Genomic DNA, 14,710 nt, shown 5'->3' with positions numbered 1-14,710 from the left:
CAATAACAAATCCATAATGGACTGTGCTATTGTCACAATGCTTATACTTTAATATTTTATAATGAAGGATAAATAGCTATAATGTACACTTTATGGAAATGGCCATGATGTTTAAACTGAATGATTTGTTCTCCATGTGCTTTGAGTACTGATTTTATCATATTATGATGATAATTTTATAAACTTAGTTCCACTAAGCAACTGTCATCAAGTTTTATATTGTTCCAGCCAGGATATTCCACAATGAACTTCATTTATATTAAGTGCAAATTCCACGCAAAACATTTTTACAAATCTTTCATACTGTACCGATCTCTACGACCTTTAGAAGAAGTTTTTAAAAAATAATTCAGGATCAGTCTCTGAATCATTGAACCATTTTTCACAGGAATGACTTTTATGGAGGGAGGAATGATTCATTTCAGAGACAGCTTCAGAATTTATTTTTAAAACCATATCATTATTGTATCAGTTCAAAAAAAAACAATAGAAATGATTTCTGTAGTCTCATGGTGAAATTATAGGACAAGCCACTCACAAGATATGGTTTTAAATCACAAAATGACATTATGTAAAATTCAGAATCTGATAATATTTTGACAACCATAATTATTGTCTTTTATTTTAAAAAAATTCAATCACCAATGTCCACTGTAGAAGGGAAACTATAACCTTACTTAGTCTGGATAGAACACAAAACTTCAATACTACAAGATGTGGTAAGGGTTGAGTAACTCACTTTGTCTCAAAGAAATAGTGTAGCAAAAGCATCTGATACACTTAGTAATCAAATACCAGCATTCAGTCACAAATAATAATGATAATTAAACAATAATCATGAGAAAAATCTTCCTGAACCTAGCATACAAGTTTTTTTTTAATTGATGTATTTGTAACAATATTTGGGTTAAAGTGCCCAGTCTACCTCAGCTTCCTTCTGAGCTCCCCTCCATCACAGTCAAGCAGCCCTTTGCAATGATATCCTATCGACCTCATTAAGTATTCATTCCCTGTACAAGATGTCCTCCAAGGCTTCTTTGGCTGTGCCTCTCAAACCTGAAGAACATAGGCAACAAATGCATCAGTTATACAAATATTATTGTTTTTCCTTAATTTTCACAAGGTGAATATAAAACCAAAGAATACAACAGCATAGAAACAGGTTTTTTTTAACCCATCTACAATGTGCTAAACTATTATTCTGCCTAGATCCAATCATCTGCACCCAGTCCATAGCCCTCCCATTCATGTATTTGTCTAAATTTTCCTTAAAAGTCAAAATGGAACCTGCATTCACCACTTCTGCTGGAAATCATATGCCAATAAGCTTGACGTCAGCAATAGATAAATTATTGGAAGGTGTTCTAAGAGATCAGATCTTCAATTATTTGAATAGACAGAAACTGATTAGGAATACTCAACATGAATTTGTGCGTGGTAGGTTGAGTTTAACCAATCTTGTAGAGGTTTTCTAGGAGGTTACAGGAATGTGAATGAAGGAAAGACTGTGGATATTATCAATGTGTACTTTAGTAAGGCCTTTGACAAGGGTTCACATGGGAGGTTAGTCAGGAAGATATTCATGATGAGGTAATAAACTGGATTCAACAACAGCTGGATGGGAGAAATCAGAGAGTAATGGTGGATGATTGCTTCTCAGACTCGAGTCCTGTGACTAGTGGTGTGCCTCAGGGATCAGTGCTGGAACCATTGTTGTTTGTCATCTATATCAATGATCTGGATGATTACATGGTGAATTGGATCAGCAAGTTTGCAGATGACACTAAGACAGGAGACATTGTGGACAGCGAAGGTTTTCAAAATTTGCAGAAAGATCTGAACCAGCTGGAAAAATGGACTGAAAAATGTCAAATGGAATTTAATGCAGACAAGTGTGAGATGTTGCATTTGGAAGGACAAACTGAGACAGGGTATAAACAGTAAATAGAAGAGTACTGAGAATGCAGTAGAACAGATATCTGGGAATACAGATACATAATTCCCTGAAAGTGGCATCACAGGTGGATAGGGTTTAAAGACAGCTTTTGGAATACTGGCCTTCATAAATCAAAGTATTGAATATAAGAGTTGGGATGTTATAGTAAAGTTGTATAAGACATTGGTGAAATCACATTTAGAGTATTGTATGCAGATTTTGTCACCTAACGATAAGAAAGATATCAATAAGATAGAAGGAGTGCAGAGATTTACTAAGATGTTGACCAGACTTCAGGAACTGAGTTACAGGGAAAGATTAAACAGGTTAGGACTTTGTTCCTGGAGCATAGAAGAATGAGGGGAGATTTGATAGAATCTCAAATTCTATTATGAAGGGGATAGACAAAGTAAATATAGATAGGCTTTTTGAAGTTGAGATACAAACCAGAGGAAATGGGTTAAGGGGAAAAGTTTAGGGAGAACATGAGGGGGAACTTCTTCAGACAGAGAATGGTGCAAGTGTGGAACAAGCAGCCAGCTGAGGTTGTAAATGGGGGCCAATTTTAACATTTAAGAAGAATTTGGACAGGTACATGGATGGGAGAGGAATGGGTGGCTATAAACTGGGTGCAGGACAGTGGGATTCGGCAAAAAAAATGGTTCAGCACAGACTAGAAGGACTGAAAAATTTACAGGTTTCTACAATTGTTCTAGAAGAGGATATACACCAAAATGTTGCCTGGGATATAGCACTTCAGCTATGAGAAAGGACAGATTCAGCTGCGATGTTTACCTTGGCGTGGAGAAGACTGAAAGGGAAAACTGGATGAGGTATTCCAAAATTATGAAGGCTAGAGTTAGGATAAATGATAAGAAGCTTTTCTCAAGATTACTATAAGTCATAAATTTAAGAAAAATAGTAAGACATTCTGCCGTGACTTAACAAAGTTTTTTTTCACATTGGGTGGTTAAAGTCTGAAACACTCTTTCTGAAGGTTTGATAGAGGCAGCTACTCACACATGATTTAATAAGTATTTAAATGGCTCTTGAAACATTATAGCATTGAGAGCTAAATGATGGAAAATAAGATTAGTTGAAAAGGTGGGAAAACAGGCTTTTTCCATGCAGAATCACTCAATAACATGCATACTTTTGCTTCTTTAATCAAATGACCTGTTATTCATTTTTAGATCTTAATTTACTTATGAAATCAGGACTAACCTACAGCAGAAATCTATTTTGCCTACCAGATTTGCTCTATTGAAGTCCTTTTTTTACTGAAATTGTGTGGCATTATTTGAAGCAACTAGTAAAATTCCTGCAGGATGTTTATTAATCATATTTGGTTGGAAAAATAGTTATGTATCAAAACAAAATATTTTTAGGGGATTTATTGAATTCAGTAAAATGTATAGTTTGATTGAATATTTTATTTAAAATCAACACTTATAAAACAAATAGAAACCATGTATCACATTGTTACAAACAATTGAATGAATACATGTTGATCTGTATAAAGAGAAAAAAAATGACAAAATAAAAACCCATCTAAAACCCCCTCCCAACCCCCATCCCCTACCTATCCCCCATTAAAAACTACACTAAACTACAAAAAAAAAACCAAAATGACTAAAATACTATAATGAATATAGATATATATCAAATTGGATTGCTTCAGGAAACACTCAAAGATCCCAAAAACATTTCACAAAAGTAAATGATTTATTAAGGGAAGACTTCACTGGTTTGGACAAATCAAAGAATTATTTATAAATTCAAACCTAATGTTCAAGCATACAGGCTCCAAATCTGTAAAAATATAGAATATTTACCTCTCAAATTATGTAATTTTTTTCTAACAGAATACAACTTTGAATCTCCGTTTGCCACCTTCCTAATGTTAAAGAGACATTTGATTTCTAAGTAACAGCAATACATTTCCTTACTATCACCAGAGCTAATTTAACAAATTTTAATTGAAAATCTGATAAATGTAATTTAGGAGTTATTTTTGATGGGGAATTTTGAAAATATAACTCTGGATTCAACAGAAAAACAACACTTGTAAGCTGTTGCAAAAAAAATTGTTAACAGAAACCCAAATAGGTTTGACTTTTGAACAAGGCTATGCAGAATGAAGAAAAGTTTCAATATCTTCACTACATCTAAAACATTGATCCAATTTCCATCTATTCAATTTTTGAGGCGTAATATATAATCGATTCAAAAAAAATTATACTGAAGTTATTCTGAAGTAATCTATATCTTGCGTCAATCATATTAGACATAGCATATTTACATAAATTTTGCAAAATTGGTTGATCTATTGGTATATTTAAATAATGTTCTCCTCTTTCCTTTGGCCTAAATAAACCTAATTTAGATGTTTTCTCTTGCTAATGAAATAAACTTCTTGACAATTCCATCAGTCATCAATTGATTTAATTCCATACAGTCCTTTAATACCATTTCCTGTCCTAATTTTTCTCTCAAATAAGCTCTCAATTAACAATAACAAAAAGAGTTTTATGTGGAATATCATATCTAATTCTCAACTGATCAAATGACATGAATTTACCATTCTCTTAACAATCCCCTATTTTACAAATTCCTTTACTATGTCATATGTTTAAAAAGGATTATCTTTTGAAAAAGTTATGAGAGGCTTAAATAATGGCATTTTTGGTGTCAGAGAGCTTCCATCATTTTCTAATTTAATCTTATTCCAAATATTAATCAAATGTTTCGATGATGGAGCATCTCTGTCAACAAACATTTGTAAATAAATTTTTCAGTTATTATTTTCAATTTTATTTAACTCCATTTCCACCCATAATGATTTAATATTTCTAAATATGGAGGTAAGAAACCTTAATTGTGCTGCTTTTAATAATTCTTAAAATTAGGAAGTAGTAATCCACCTTGTTCATATCTCCATGTTAATTTTTCTACCTATCTTACCTTTCCAAAAAAAATTTCTAACTTGTTTATTTAATTCCTGAAAAAAAAATTCTGGTAAAGAAATTGGCAAAATTTGAAACAAGTATTGAATTCTCAGAAAGATGTTCATTTTAATACAATCAAATTTTCCCATCAAAGTTATAGGTAAAGTTATTCATTTCTTCAAATCCTCATTTACTTTCTTAAGTAACAGAATATAATGTAATTTATATTAATTTTTAAAATTATTATCTGTATGTATTCCTAAATACTTAATCCCAGTGTTAGACCATTTAAATTGAATATTTCTTTGACATTGTGAATAATCATAATTCTGTGACTCCACTTTTATCCCCATTTATTTTATAACCAGAAACTTTTCCATAATCTATCAGTTGCTTATAAAATCTAGGTAATGATAATTGTGGCTGAGTCAAATATACCAACACATCATCCGCAAATAAACTAATCTTATATTCAGTTTGATTTACCGCAAAACCTTTTAAGTGTTGATCTATATGAATCATTTGTGCAAGAGGTTCTATAGCCAATGCAAACAAAGCAGGAGATAAAGGACAACTTTGCCTACTTGACTTGGTCATATTAAATGATTGAGATATTTGCCCATTAGTAATTACTTAGCTTTAGGATTTCTGTAAAGTGCTTTAATCCAATTTACAAAATTAAACCCAAAACCAAATTTACCCAAGACTTTAAATTAAAAAATCCATTCTAATCTATCAAAAGTATTTTCTGCATCCAGTGCAACTGCTGTATTTAAATCTCCTTTTTGTGCTAGATGAACTAAATAATCTTACTATATTCTCAGAAGTTTGTCTATTTTTAACAAAACCAGTTTGATCTATATTTATTAATTCAGGAAGACAATTATTTGTTGTATTTGCTAATATCTTCATTATAATTTTATAATCAACATTTAACAATGAAATAGGTCTATATGAAGCTGGTTTTAATGGAATAGCCATAATTATCACTGTTGAAAAAGGTTTCTGGAATATCATGTACACTAGAAGCTTGTTTTATTACTTGTATAAATAAATAAATTATTAAGCCTTTAAATTCTTTATAAAATTCCACAGGAAATCCATCCTCTTCTGGAGACTTATTATTCTGTAATCAATTAATGCTTCCTTAACTTCTTTTTCAGTAAATGGTCTATCTAAATTATCTTTATCTAGCTCAGTTAATCTAGGCACTGTTATTTGTGACAAATAATTACCTATATTAGTAATCTTGTAATGATTCTGAAGTATATAATTTTTCATAAAATTCTCTAAAAGTTTCATTTATTTATTGAGGTTTAAATGTCACCTTATTATCTCATTGTACTGCTTGTTCTTGAGGCTTGTTCTTTAATTGCCAAGCTAAGACTTTGATATATCTCATCTAATTTGTAATATTTTTGTTTAGATCTAAGGATCATTTTTTTTGTTCTATAAGTCAACATTGTGTTATACTGTAACTTCTTATTAATTAAATACATGTTAGTCTTCTGATGGTAATTTTTGAATACCTTTTTCCAATGCAGTTATTTATTTTTCTAATTTTCAAAGTAAAACTTTTTATTTGCTTTCTCAATTATGCTTCTAATGCATCCCAAATTACAATCTTATCATCCATCGATTGTAAATTAATATGACAAAATAGTTTAATATGTTGTCTTATAAAAATAATGAAAATCTTTCCTTTTTATTAACATAGAATTTAATCTCCATCTATATACTGACTGCTGTTTTTCAGTAAACTCCAATTCCATTAATAATGGGGAATGATCAGACATTATTCTTGCTTTATAGGCAATATTTAAAACTCTTAATTGATTTTGAACTGGAAGTAAAAATAAATCAATTCTGGAATATGAATCAAATCTATTAGAATTAAAAGATTAATATTTATTCCCTCAAATTATTTTTTCCTCCATATATCAACTGAATTTAAATCCTTTATTAAATGTTTACATAGTTTTAGCTGCTTTAGACTTAACTATTATTTTTGATCCATCTAATAAAGGATATAAACAAAAATTTAAATCACCTCCTATTAAAATATTTCCATATGCATCCACCAAATTTTAAAAAAGTATTTGTATAAATTTTTCATCTAAATTTTCTGCATAGATATTTAATAAAGTCCACATTTCAGAAAATATTTGATAATTACATGCAGCATACTGCGGCATAGCACATACTGAAATTTAATTGGTAAATTTTTCCTAAATAAAATTGCTACACACCTAGCTTTAGTTAAATGAAGAAAAAAATTGGCTTGATCTAACCATTTTCTTTTCAATTTTAAGTGTCAAATAAGTTTCTTGCTTTAAAAAAGCTATACCATCCCTAATTTCTTAATATAAGACAATATTTTATTTCTTTTTATTGTCCCATTAATATTAAAACTTATAATCCTCATTATTTTAATCATATTTCCTTATTTTAAAAATCCTTTTATCTCTCCCATTCGGGAAGAATTCTCATAAAATAATTCTGTCCTGAGCATCACCATCTACAATCCAATTAAAAATGTAACATTTAATTACTAATGAAAGAAAAACAAAAAAAAACCCAACCCAATAAGTGCTATAACTAACAGCACTACCTCCCTCCATTTTACAGGTCATGGAAACACCACAAAAACACATGCAACTGCCAGAAATCAACCCAACATATTTCCTAACCACCCCCCTCCCCCACCGCAGGAATAAGATTTAATTAATCAAAATATCAATTCCATCTAATAAAACAAGACAATATAGTATCATTTCAATTCTCTCATATGTGTGTGTTTTATATATATAAATATATATTTTTTTTTAATATATATATAATATAAATGTATATATATAATACATATATATTATATAGATATATATCTATATCGATATATAGATATAGATATATATATATATATATATATATAGATTTGAAAAAACAGCAAGAAAAAACCCAAATTAATGCATAATTTATTGTGACAAATCAGTACCTTCCACTGAGTGCATTTCAGGTAAGTTTTGAGCATAATCTTCAGCAAGAACAAAATTAGTAAAGAAAACATTCTGCTGACCTGGTACAAATTTCTTTTCTTTTTTCAGTGGCATACTTAAAAGTTAATTAGTGTTTTATATTAACTTTAAAATATTTTGATTTTTTTGAAAAAATTTGCTAAATGGGTTCTTTTTTGTTAAATCCCACAGGAGTCGTGAGGCTGCATGTTGTCCCCGACGGCATCATGTGACCTCCCCGGTTTGATTGAATATTATTGGTACTTTTTTTAAAACAAATTTTGAAAACTTGGATTCGAGTGCTTTTGGTGTGAAAAGGTCATGCCGCAGAAGGAATCCTGCAATCAGCTGTTTTGTTCTCTACATGTATCATAGCTTTGAAGGAGAGTTTGTATAAATGTTATTTAATATTACAACCAGACTCTGGATTCTTCTTTGACTTTCAGCTAAATTTAATTAAGCACTCTATTTAACCTTTAGCTAAAATTATAAGTAAATATGGTCAGATCTAAAAATTAATTGTTTATAAACCCAAAAATCCTTAAGACAGAGGAGCATAATCATCAGCTTTCAAATGGCTGCTGTTCTTTCTTACAAGGTACTTGCATATAACTGTTGTGGTGAAGGTATAATGCATTCAGGAGACCTCGTGATGCAGCATTAGCAGAATATAGGTCATGTACTTTTTAAATCAAGGAATAGAGGCCAAAGGCCATGGATAACATGCAGTGCAAAGCCAAACTGGGGAGCTAACGTGGAAAATGATCAATGGTACTAAGTAAAGATTCAAACAATAATAAACATCCTTGAAAATGTATATTCTGTTTTCACAGAAGTTATGCAACTCAACTGAAATATTTTTCTGTTGTAGATTCAGTTTTTTTTTCTACAAACTGGAAATACTTTACTTCAAGCATAATTTTATGTGCATATCACAATTATACTGGTAACAATGGCAGAAAAATATACCTTGCAAGGTACTTTGTAAAAGGCTGCTTAAAGTCAGGGTGATGAGGATCATTAAAAGAACTGCACAGTCACTTGGTAACATCCTCATACATATATGCATTGTACATAGTGACACCGCTCACAATCCAGCATAAAAAAGATAAAGATCAGTATTCAGAAGCAACTGTATATATTTGAGAAAATATGGTCTTTCCATTCTACAACACTTTCCAGGGCTCAACCATTTAGTGTATAATCTCTGCCCTGGTTTAACTTATCAGATGAAACGATGGACACCTGTCAGTATGGAAAAACATCTTCCATTCATTGTAAATAAGAAAATATTCAAATACTGTAGTCTAGTGCAGCACACAAAAGAGTCAAATCCTCACCAATTTATTTAAATAGATTGTAATTGGTGTTCGCAGACTCTTCCTGAATCACACTTGCATCCAGCATGGCTCGATTTATTACATTTGAACTCCAATGGTGAGTACCAGCATCAAAAGTGGACTACTTTTTTCTGTTCTCTATTTTCTGACTACTAACCAATCATCAGTCCACAGCAGTTCATTTCTCCCAATTTCATGTCCTCCAATTTTGTTTATGAAAGGACTTCTGAAAGCTCACATCTACTAGCATTCTCGTCTGTATTTCTGTTGTCACAGCTTCAAAAAACTTTTAATATGTGGGTCCAAAATAATTTGCTTTTCTAAAATGTTGCCACTCCCATCACTAATTTCATCAAATAGATTGACACCTTCCTCTTTCACGTTCTGAAATTACATTTTTTTTACCTTTCAATCTGTGAGAATCACAGATTAACAACCATATTAACTATTAACCCTTCTTCATAGGATCATATTAGGTCTAAAATGGCTTATTCCCTCATCAATTCCTCAACATTTGTCTTCAGTACCACTGTTGCTAACTTGGTTTGCTCATCTGTATGTAAATTCACCCACAATTACTGTATTATCCTGATAACTAATACCTTTAATTTCCTGATTTATACTGTACATTATTATGACTGGAGACACTTTGGAACATCATGAAGTGGAATTAGATAGGAAACTTTAGAAAAAAATCACAAGGAGCAGAAAGCATTAGTGGGAATTGTCTAAGTGTCTCCAGTCATAGTAATGTACAGTATAAAATCATTTATTTCTATTAACTTTATCCAAACATTTATTATCTGGTCTATCCATCCTTCTTTTACAATTTGCTTATTTGTTTTAAAAATTAAATTCTCTAGAATATTATACAGTTGTAGAAAGAAACTGCATGAAAAAGGTATTTCAGCCCATGTCAGTACAGATTTAAGTTTTCATAAATAAAATATTCTCCACATATTCCCATCAATTTACATAGGCCAGTGAACCTACCAAACCCACCATTTTCCCAACCTTTTTCCACTTGATCTTTGTAATGTCCATTAGAATTTCCATATTTATGTCTATTATCAATTAATTCATGCAATGTACATTCAGATAAAAAGCCTCTACTTGTTTATTTAAAAAATTTCTATTTTCACTACTTTGATCTTATTTGGAGGTGTATTCCTGTTTTTGACAGATTGTGGTATCATTCTTCTTCTTTTGTTTGGCTTCACGGATGAAGATTTAGGGAGGAGTATGTCCACGTCTGCTGCAGGCTCGTTGGTGACTGACAAGTCTGATGCGGGACAGACAGGCACGGTTGCAGCAGTTGCAAGGGAAAATTGGTTGGTTGGGGTTGGGTGTTGGGTTTTCCTCCTTTGTCTTTTGTCAGTGAGGTGGGCTCTGCGGTCTTCTTCAAAGGAGGTTGCTGCCCGCCGAACTGTGAGGCGCCAAGATGCACGGTTGGAGGCGATATCGGCCCACTGGCGGTGGTCAATGTGGCAGGCACCAAGAGATTTCTTTAAGCAGTCCTTGTACCTCTTCTTTGGTGCACCTCTGTCTCGGTGGCCAGTGGAGAGCTCGCCATATAACACGATCTTGGGAAGGCGATGGTCCTCCATTCTGGAGATGTGACCCACCCAGTGCAGTTGGGTCTTCAGCAGCATGGATTTGATGCTTGGGGACTCTGGCAGCTCGAGTACTTTGATGATGATGATGAAGTCATTCCAATGAATGTTGAGGATGGAGCGGAGACAGCGCTGATGGAAGCATTCTAGGAGCCGTAGGTGATGCCGGTAGAGGACCCATGATTCGGAGCCGAACAGGAGTGTTGATATGACAATGGCTCTGTACACGCTGATCTTTGTGTGTTTTTTCAGTTGGTTGTTTTTCCAGACTCTTTTGTGTAGTCTTCCAAAGGCGCTATTTGCCTTGGCGAGTCTGTTGTCTATCTCTTTGTCGATCCTTGCATCAGATGAAATGGTGCAGCCGAGGTAGGTAAACTGGTTGACCGTTTTGAGTTCAGTGTGCCCGATGGAGATGTAGGTGGGCTGGTGGTCATGGTGGGGAGCTGGCTGATGGAGGACCTCAGTTTTCTTCAGGCTGACTTCCAGGACCAAACATTTTGGCAGTTTCCACAAAACAGGACGTCATGCGCTGGAGAGCTGGCTCTGAATGGGCAACTAAAGCGGCATCATCTGCAAAGAGTAGTTCACGGACAAATTGCTCTTGTGTCTTGGTGTGAGCTTGCAGGTGCCACAGATTGAAGAGACTGCCATCCGTGCGGTACCGGATGTAAACAGCGTCTTCATTGTTGAGGTCTTTATTGGCTTGTTTCAGCATCATGCTGAAGAAGATAGTAAAGTGGGTTGGTACGAGGGCACAGCCTTGCTTCACGCCGTTGTCAATGGAGAAGGGTTCAGAGAGCTCATTGCTGTATCTGACCTGACCTTTTGGTTTTCGTGCATTTGGATAACCATGTTGAGTAACTTGGGGGGGGGGGGGGCATCCAAGGCGCTCTAGTATTTGCCAAAGCCCTTTCCTGCTCACGGTGTCAAAGGCTTTGGTGAGGTCAACAAAGGTGATGTAGAGTCCTTTGTTTTATTCTCTGCACTTTTCTTGGAGCTGTCTGAGGACAAAGACCATGTCAGTAGTTCCTCTGTTTGCACGAAAGCCACACTGTGATTCTGGGAGGACATTTTCGGCGACACTAGGTATTAGTCTATTAAGGAGAATCCTAGCGAAGATTTTGCCTGCAATGGAGAGCAGCGTAATTCCCCTGCAGTTTGATCAGTCTGATTTCTTGCCTTTGTTTTTGTACAGGGTGATGATAATGGCATCACGAAGGCCCTGAGGCAGCTTTCCTTGGCCCCAGCAGAGCATGAAAAACTCATGCAGTTTGGTATGCAGAGCTTTGCCGCCAGCCTTCCAGACCTATAGGGGGATTCCATCCATATCTGCTGCTTTGCCACTTTTCAGTTGTTCAATTGCCTTATATGTCTCTTCCCGGGTAAGGACCTCATCCAGCTCTCGCCTCAAGGGTTGTTGAGGGAGCTGGAGCAGGGCAGATTATTGAACTGAGCGGTTGGCACTGAAAAGGGATTGGAAGTGTTCTGACCATCGATTGAGGATGGAGATCTTGTCGCTGAGGAGGACTTCGCCATCTGAGCTGCGCAGAGGGCTTTGGACTTGGGGTGAGGGGCCGTACACAGCTTTTAGTGTCTCAAAAAAACCCCTGAAGTCGCCAATGTCGGCGCTAAGCTGGGTTCGTTTGGCGTGGCTAGTCCACCACTCATTTTGGATCTCCCGGAGTTTGCATTGAAGGTGGCAGCATGCGAGACGGAAGGCTCTTTTTTTCTCTGGCCAGGACGGCTTTGCAAGGTGAGCCTGGTGGGCAGCTCGCTTCTTTGCCAGCATCTCCTGGATTTCCTAGTTGTTTTCGTCAAACCAGTCCTTGTTTTTCCTGGAAGCATTACTACTGATAGAATAAAAGATCCCATTCTAAAAGGTGTGAAAGAGCAGAGGATCCTGAGGTCAAATCATTTAACAGCCATAAAATGACTTGTGAAATTGGCAGATACAAGTCAGGTTTAGTTTAAAATACAGAAATATGAAGTGATGCGTTTTGGTCAGACGAAAGAGTGACAACCAAGATTAAAGGAAACTGTTCTAAAAGGCTTGAAGGAGCAGGGAGACCTGAGGCTGTGTGCAGAAATTATTGGTAGTGGACAAACAGGTTGCAAAATCATATGCATAGAATATCAAGGTACAGAGTACAAAAAAAATGTTATGCTGACAGTTCCAATCCCACCTGGTAATATTGTGTTCATTTCTGGTCATTATATTATAGGAATTACGTGAAAACATTAAAAAGGGACCAAAGATTTACCAACATGATCCATGTGACCAAAAATTGCATTTGCAAGGGTAAATTAGCAAGACTGGGATTGTTTTTTATTTGAAGAGTAGGGTGAAGGGAGATTTTATATGTTTACAAAATAATGAGAGCACAGAACAGAATTGATAATGAAAGGCTGTTTCCCTTTGGGGGAGGGATCACAGATGCAAGCAACATAAATTTTGAGAAATATGAGGAATAACTTTTGACATGTCATGTGACTGGAATCTGGAATGTGCTGCCTGTAGGAATGGTGGAAACACATTATTGTGGCCTTCAAGAAGATATTGAAAAAATATATGGTGGACAAAAATTTGTAAGGCTACAAACTAAAGGCCAGTGAGTGGAAGCACAAGTTCCTCTTGTAGAGTCAATATGGACATTGAGTCAAGTAATAATTCTATATTAATCCCATTTTTTATTCTCCCCACATTCTCAACAATTCCTCCAAGATTCTCACTCACCCGCACACGAGAGGCAATTTAAAGAGTCCAATTAACAGAATAACCCATTTGTTTTTGGTATGTTGAAGGAAATTGGAGCATTGAGAGGAAATCACACAATTACAGGGAAAACATGCAAAGTCCACACTGAAATGACCCAAGATCTGGATCTCTGGTGCTGTGAGTTAATGGCTCAACTACACCACTCTGTCTCCCCAGTAATGGGCCAAATAAACACCATCAGTATTGCAATGATTCTACATTATGATTTCTAAAGACCTCCAAGAAAGTGCAGTCATTAAACATCCAGATTCAACCCTGAGGTTTAGTTAAAACTTGTGCTCTTTCTGCCTCACAAATGGGAGTAATAGCAGAATCTGGATCTGGAATGTTCCCACAAGACCAAAGTAAGTAACTATCATGACAAGAAATGTGCGGGGATAAACCGATCAGCCTGGCTGGACCTTGTGTGATCTAACCCAATCATATCAGGACAATGGGCATTAATGGTATGCTCTCAAATGGAAAACAGAATCATCCACAAATATTTTTGTGCTGTGATAGCTTTACTTACATAAAACAGTTAATCATGTAGATAATTTTGATTTTCAGCCAAGAATATATCAAGAATATTCAATTTCATAAAAGAAATGACAAATGAGGTAATTACACACTGAATCCTGTAACTTTGCTACAAATAGCAACATACTATATTTTGGGAGGATTCACTTGGAATTGGAATTGATTTATTAAACTGTTTAATAAGTCTTAACTCTGTCTCACATTGACTGTGAAACCTATTCATATCAGCTTCTGGATCAGCTATTCTCATTAAAATCTTGATGTTCTCATTTATAATGTAAACTGCCCATCTTCTTGTCTCCTTCCAAGAATTTCTAATGACTTAATTTTGCACTTCACAGATCCTTACCTCCACAAAGTAAGAAGTTGATGTTTTTTTCTTCTATTTCTTTCACTGTTAAATCAATCCTGAAAATAACAGAGGCATTTATTTTAAGTTCGGCTAACTTTTTTAATGCCTCCTTAGTATCAGGGTCTGAACAATCTTCTTCAGAGTTACATTGAAAGCATATGCTCTGGTGAATCCATTCAGTGCCTTAACATTTCCCTCACCATCATGTGAAA

The 14,710-nt window shown here is 34.6% G+C and overlaps 2 long non-coding RNA genes across 3 annotated transcripts in view; one reads left to right on the top strand and one right to left on the bottom strand.

The window, feature by feature from the left end:
- LOC138752717 (uncharacterized) overlaps positions 1-14,710 on the bottom strand; it is a 41,272-nt gene that overhangs the window by 1,394 nt on the left and 25,168 nt on the right. Inside the window, exon 3 of the long non-coding RNA XR_011350870.1 lies at positions 926-1,056. This is a non-coding gene — a long non-coding RNA (uncharacterized lncRNA). The remainder of the gene's footprint in view (positions 1-925; positions 1,057-14,710) is intronic.
- Positions 1-14,710, top strand: part of LOC138752716 (uncharacterized) — a 57,778-nt gene that overhangs the window by 36,363 nt on the left and 6,705 nt on the right. For both annotated transcript variants that reach the window (XR_011350867.1, XR_011350868.1), the window contains exons 2-4: positions 8,091-8,158; positions 9,275-9,335; positions 14,177-14,226. This is a non-coding gene — a long non-coding RNA (uncharacterized lncRNA). The remainder of the gene's footprint in view (positions 1-8,090; positions 8,159-9,274; positions 9,336-14,176; positions 14,227-14,710) is intronic.

The sequence above is a fragment of the Narcine bancroftii genome, chromosome 2 (assembly GCF_036971445.1).
Source record: "Narcine bancroftii isolate sNarBan1 chromosome 2, sNarBan1.hap1, whole genome shotgun sequence".
Taxonomy (NCBI): Eukaryota; Metazoa; Chordata; class Chondrichthyes; order Torpediniformes; family Narcinidae; genus Narcine; species Narcine bancroftii.
The sequence above is the reverse complement of the archived record's forward strand: the minus strand, read 5'-3'. Positions and strand labels throughout refer to the sequence as shown.